The sequence below is a fragment of the Cryptomeria japonica genome, chromosome 9, assembly GCF_030272615.1.
Source record: "Cryptomeria japonica chromosome 9, Sugi_1.0, whole genome shotgun sequence".
NCBI classification, from domain to species: Eukaryota; Viridiplantae; Streptophyta; class Pinopsida; order Cupressales; family Cupressaceae; genus Cryptomeria; species Cryptomeria japonica.
Genome location: NC_081413.1, coordinates 578,545,159 through 578,552,311, shown reverse-complemented (window position 1 = coordinate 578,552,311; position 7,153 = coordinate 578,545,159). Strand labels below are relative to the sequence as shown.

General features: G+C 33.5%; 1 pseudogene; it reads left to right on the top strand.

The window, feature by feature from the left end:
• Positions 1-3,676: 3,676 nt before the first annotated feature.
• Positions 3,677-7,153, top strand: LOC131062869 (beta-glucosidase 22-like; annotated as a pseudogene).

Sequence of the window (7,153 nt, the reverse complement as noted above, 5' to 3'; positions counted from 1 at the left end):
GTCTGCATTGGGAACTACCAACCCTTTGGGTTTGATTGTACTTGGGCATCCAACCCAAAGGGTTGGAAGACCATTTTAGGCCTGAGACATGTTTTTAACAGAGGATTAGAAAATTTCACATATTTTTGGCCGTGCTCTCCATCAGGTTTGCACGTGTTTCAATAAAACTGAAAAAAATACCATAGAGATCTCGATCTCTCTCTTAGCTATCCAAGCATGTAATTATTTTCACATTTTGATTTTGTTAAGGCTTTCATCTATAATTTCTTTTGTTAGTGTGTTCATTTTTGGTCAAAAACCAACATGCACTATTTTGGGTATAGTTTTTTACACGTTCATCGGATTTTGAAGAAACTTACATTTTTAGAAACTAGACTCCATTCTACACAATTTAAAAAAAAATAAATTCATTTTTGATTAGTTATCAATGATTTTAGGGGGGAGCACGCTCAAATTTTTGTTTTTTAGGATGTATCCACTTCAAAAATTAGTTAAAAATCATATAATCATTAAAAAATTAGCTGAAAAATCTAGCATAAACTACAAGGTGTTAGCTAATTTCTCACTGAAGCGATTTTAAAAATTCAAAAAAAAAGTTAATATTTTAGGGGGGCCACAACAGACGCTATGTTATGTTTTTTGCATAAAAACAGGACCACTTTTTGTGGCCCCCTTTTTGAAGCCCTTAATATCCACCATTTAAAAAAAAAAATAGTAGTCTAGAAAGTAGACTTGAAGCACTCTGACTCTTGTTCTTGTTGCATCTTCAAATTTGGAGTCTAACTATCTTCAATTTGTTGTTGAAGTTCAAACTTTGTTGATTTCAGAAAAAAGTGGCATCTTAAGACCCTCTTTTGGTACCACAACTTGGTGCACATACCCATGCTCACATGTTAAATGAAAGATAATTATCATTTTATGTGATGGTTTCGTTGAGATTGAGTTAAGAGATATAAATTATCTATAACTATAGTATATAAAATAGTTTGATATAATCTTATCTCTTACTAATAAGGTCATATTTAGTTATAAGTTGCAAAAGTGAATTATTCATATTTTGTAAATTTGACTATTTATAAGTTTTGGATTTCACAATAAGGTAAAGGATATTAAGAGGTCAATAATATACTATTATTGGATGCATATCTTTAAATGATCATCCAATGGATATACTATTGCCAATTGTCTAAAATCAACTTGCATATTGATTTTGCTAGAGAAACTTTATAGCTCTTGTAATATGTATATTTCAAAGTTTAATAATGATTGTGTGGCCTTATGAGGCATGACATGTTCTAATTAGGAATAATGTCATAAATTAATATGATTGTGATGCTTGACCATATTAGTAGATTATTCACAAATAAAACCCTATGTTATAAACTAGATTGTGTTAAATTTAGGGAATTAAATATTGTTAAGAATATTTGATAGGTAACTATAAGGGTTATGGGATGTTCACATTATGTTAGGATTTTAACATCAATGGGAGCTCAAAGTGGAGATCTAGATCTATCCTTTTTAAATTTCATCAATATAACTTAGTTAAATAATTTTGTACCTACTTTTAATCACTATTAATGGAACAAAAAATTAACCAAATTTATGCATATGTGTTCTTTGAGAGACCTTGTGGGGAGAAATGCATGTGACTTTGATATCATTTAGAAGCAAGTATATAGGGAAAAATCCAAGCTTTGGGGTTATTCTTCACTTTTTTGTACTTCCTTCTTCATTAGGATTTATATCGATGTTAAGATGGGTATTAGATGGTTATGAATAAGTTAAGAATACTCAATAACTTGTATTTAATACATAATATGCTTCTAAATAATATGTTAAATGAAGTGAATGGATTCAACTATTCTATGATTCGTATTTGTTGAGTAGAAGCTATCTCATGTTGATTTAATGTGATTTTTATGTGTTTGTGAAATTTTATTCCAAACTTAGAGGATTCTATGTGTAGTTTTCTAAATTTGTTGATTATGATATGCTTATCTAATTCCACTACTATGAATATCATAATCTATGATCCCCACAAGTGTGAAACGATAAGATATTTGAGTACTGACAGAGAGTCATTGGACCATACTAATGATCAATGCTTGGGCTACCACAAGGGTTTAATTTGCATTCAATTGGCTCACAAAGCTGAAGGTTGTGAAGGGTTACCCTGGATAGGATATGATAATAATTTCATGGATAATTACCCTATCATGCAACTAATAATAATTGGAGCTAACCTTTATATCAAGAGGGTTAATAGATAGTCACCTATGACTAATGCTAAGTGCTACCTGGGATTGTGAAGAAGATAGATGTGAATATCACTAAGGTCACCAACTTGTGCACCATTGTCTCTTTCATAATCTTTAATAGACATGACTACTCATGTTAGTTAACATTATCTTCTTTCAACAACATATAATTCATTTTCTTTATTTGGCACATTTGAAAGGTCATAGATTGACTTGGTGTTCCTTGATGTAAGCCCCCATACCCGAACATAAATTATGTTTTCTTTTTAAAAGTTCATTAAGTGAACCATATCCCTAAATACATCCTAAAACCTTCCCAAGTATCCTATTAATAGTAATACACATCTAATTTTACACTTTATAGAGCCATTTTTTAATCAATAGTAATACACACAACCGACCTATCATTGATATGGAGTACTAAGAAATACAATATAGATCATTAATAAAATAATTTAACATGGTTCACACTTGGAGACCTTAATCCACACTAGGCATGTTTTGTTCAGAGAGATACATAATCGAATCTCATTGCTTCACACCGAAGGAGGATAAAAATTGGAGTTCCTAATGACTCTCCTATTCTTCCATTGACAAGTAAAGCTACATACTCATTGTCAACATCCATACATCCATGGTATATATAGTTAAAGTGATATAATAAAAAATTCACTATCTACCTACACTAAATATAATAAATTACATATATAATAGTTATGAATCATTATGTCATATTTCTCCTTTTATCCGTAGGCAACCACATACAAGAAGCTAACTACTATCAAGACATTCTACATTCACAATATACCAAATCCCATCCTAAAATTTCTACGTTCTCGGTTAGCATCACCATCAGGTAGATTCCATTGGTCATGACCCTACTCATGGACAATTCCACTGTCAAAGTCACAGTCACTTCTTTGAAGATATTTTTCCATTCGAAGAGAATTCCCGTTCTTTCTAGGTAGCCTTACAACTCTAATGGCCTGGCAATATTAGACTCTTCCGTTCCTGACAAAAAAACTTATAACTACCCATCAAAAGCGACAATAGAGTTGTAGCCATATGCTCCACCAACAATCTGCAGCCTCTACTCGTACTTCTTCATCTCATTAAGTTCATTCATTTTGATAAAAACAAAAGACTTTATGTTCTTCACTCGAGATTGGTGTGATTGTAAGAGAAAACAAGATCTGATGTATATATTTGTGGGTGCAATTGCTTGGGAATCTTGACTGATTTTCTTGCAAATGCTTTCCAAAAGTTGTCGTGTCACATTTCTCTTCTTTCTCTTGATTATTTCCATACCTTAATTTAATTTACTAATGCATGCCCTACTAAAAGATTTAAAATTCAACTCATTCCAAAATTATAGAAAGTTTTTGCTAATACTGTAGAAAAGTAGGTAGAAAACGATGAAGGTTGGAAAGAGAGAGGCACTTTTGTTTTGGTTCTTCGTAGGACTTCAAATTCCTGTCTCTCTGCAATTCAAGGTAGACACCCTCAACAGAGATGATTTTCCCAAAAACTTTATATTTGGTGCAGAGACTTCTGCCTACCAGGTAATATCACTTCTCTCCTCTATTTTCTATTATAAATTAGTTGTTATAATGTTTAATAATACTTTTGTCTTTAACTTTGGTGTGGGTGTATACATATTACAGGTTGAAGGTGCAGCACAACTTGATGGCCGTAAGCCTTCCATTTGGGATACTTATACACATTCTGGTAAGTCCCTTCTTTTTCTGGGACACCAGAAAATTTATGTGAATGTTGTCTATACATTTGTTTTCTTAAAGTAGATGCAACTCAATATGATTAATAATTCTACCATTAACAATAACAATTCTTGATGTAGGAAAATGCTTCTATTCTGTTGGTGCATATAAAACCATTATATTATCCTTTTTTTTTGGTCTACTCCAGCTCCAAGTTAACCATTCTATTACTAAAGGACTAAGCCAAATGTGCATTCACAGGGAAAATGTTTGATGGAAGCACAGGAGATGTTGCTGTAGACCAATACCACCATTATAAAGTAATCTCGATTACTACAGTTTTCTTGATTGGTAATATTAAATCAATTACATTCTATCTGCTTTAATTTAGCTTACCACTAACATACTATCAGGAGGACGTCCGTTTGATGTTCAAAATGAGATTAGATGCATACAGATTTTCCATCTCATGGTCTCGACTTATACCTGGTACTGCCAGAATATTTTCTTGATGATCTTAACAGGAAAAAGGCAAACTCTCTTTTATTTTCACTTGGAGATATCTTAACTTGCTGTTTTTTTACAGATGGAAGAGGGGACATCAATCCAAAGGGATTGGATTACTACAATAGTCTCATCAATCAACTCCTTCTCCATGGTAAGAAAAGAGTCCAAGGCCACTCATTCATTGTAAAAATAATATCTTCTAGTCCCCATCGAATTAAACTATATTATTCAGGAATGAGTAAAAGAAATCTTGGAACTGAATAGAGAACACAGAATTGAAGGAATAAAAACTTGTAATTGAAGACATTCGTAAAATTTGCAGGTATTCAACCGCATGCTACCTTATACCACTTCGATTTGCCCCAGAGCTTGGAAGATGCCTATGGAGGATGGCTCAGTCCCAGAATAGTGTAATGTCTCAATCTATAAATTATTGGCTGTTCTTCATGAAGCTATTCTTCACACTATCAGATGCCTAAGAGTTTTGATTGGCTGTTGCTAAACAGAGAAGATTTCAGAGCCTTTGTAGAAGTTTGTTTCAGAGAATTTGGGGACAGAGTGAAGTACTGGACAACTTTCAACGAGCCAAATGCATTTCCCACTTTAAGTTATGACATTGGTTGGTGGCCTCCGGAACGCTGTTCTTATCCATTTGGATATTTTGGCAACTGTAGTGCAGGAGATTCTACAGTCGAACCATATATTGTTGGTCATCATGTTTTGTTATCTCATGCAGAAGTAGTTGAGGTCTACAGAGAAAAATTTCAGGTTGTAATTTTTAACACTGAAAGTAGGGTAATATTTGTTCTTAAAAGGGCAATTTTTAACACTGAAAATAGGTTAATAACTTCTGAAAAGGCTTAACTACTCCCCATTTGGTTGAGCCCTAAATTCAGAAATTTCCAGCAAAGCAATTTACTTTTTATTGGCCGCCTGGAGGTTGCCCAAATTTATTGTTTAAAAGTTTGATAATTTCTTTCTTTATGCAGACCAACCAAAACGGTTTTATTGGCTTGGCAATTGTGGCAATGTGGTATGTGCCATTGACAAACTCATCCAAAGATATAGCTGCAACTCAGAGGACATTTGATTTTCAAAATGGTTGGTAAGTCTTTACTGAATTGAAATGAGAAAATCCTTCTGGAACCTTGTGATAGAATTTTAAATCTATACCAATTTATTATGACCCTTTTCTTTCTTCATGTCCAAAAGGTTCATAGATCCTCTTTTCTTTGGGGACTATCCTTCCAGCATGAAGAAGATTGTAGGCTCCAGGCTGCCCACTTTCACCAAACAACAATCTAAAAAGCTATGGGGATCTTTTGATTTCGTTGGGTTGAATCATTACGGCACTTACTATGTTTCCAATTTACCTAGTCAGAGGTTTGGTGCGGAGGAAAGAGATTATCTGAGGGATTTAGGTTCAAATGAAACAGGTAGATAACAACTTTTGAAATAAATCACAAAGTTTAGAATACAGGTAAGCTATTTTAGATACTGATGTTTATACGTTGGTGTATATAAAGTAATGCGAGGCGATGTCCCTATTGGTAAGGTAAGCCCATAATTTGTTGCTTACCCATCTCTGGTTAGTCAAAATAAATTATGATATATTAAATTTGTAGTGGACCATGAAAACCTGATTATTTAATTGCAGCTGGCACCAACTGGACTTCTGAATGTTCCATGGGGATTGGAAGCATTATTGGAATATTTCAAGCAACACTATGACAATCCACCTATATTAATCTATGAAAATGGTACTCACTGTCTTATGTTTAGTTTGACACAGCAAATGAATTGTATGTTTTGTGTTGGACTCAGGTCTCCATGTAACCACAATATCTCTGTTGCTTATACTTTCTTGTACTTCAAGCAGTTTCAAGACTTTCTTATACTTGAAGAATTCATCATCTTGACTATCTGTACTTAAAATTATCTCCTATCTATCAACACTCCCGCTTTTTAATTCTCCCGTCATCTTCATTTTCGAGTTCTTCTATCCTATTACCATTTAGTGTGCTTTACAGTAGTTTCATTTGATTTTGTTTCAATTCTGAAATGTTAATTATAAATTTATTTTTAGGATATGGCACCAAAAACAACCAATCTCTCTCACTCTTGGAAGCATTGAATGATAAGGGAAGGATGGACTATCTCCATGACTATCTTGAGAGTTTGCTTGCAGCTATCAGGTAAGCTGGACATATACCATACCCTTAACTGTACACAACTTATTCTATTGAATTCTTTAGAGTTACAGAGAGCATACTTATGTGGGTACAGAAATGGATCGAACACTCGAGGATACTTCATCTGGACGTTGTTCGACAGTTTTGAATTTTTGTATGGTTATGAGATTCGTTATGGCCTCTTTCATGTGGATTTCAAAGATAAAAATTTAAAGAGATACCCAAATCTTTCTGCTCGCTGGTTTACCAAATTTTTGAAAGGGAACAAACAATTGAATATCCATGGAATAGAAGAGGTGGACCGACTACTGTTAATCAAATGATTGTATCCTCTTGAGTTCTCCATTTACTGATTACTTCCATCATGCTCGCTAGTAATTGCCCCATCCTTTCTATTTCAGTTATGGTCCACATAAATTGCTTTTTTGTTGAGAGGAAATTTATGGACAAGAGATGGAGCCTAGGATTTTGTGGT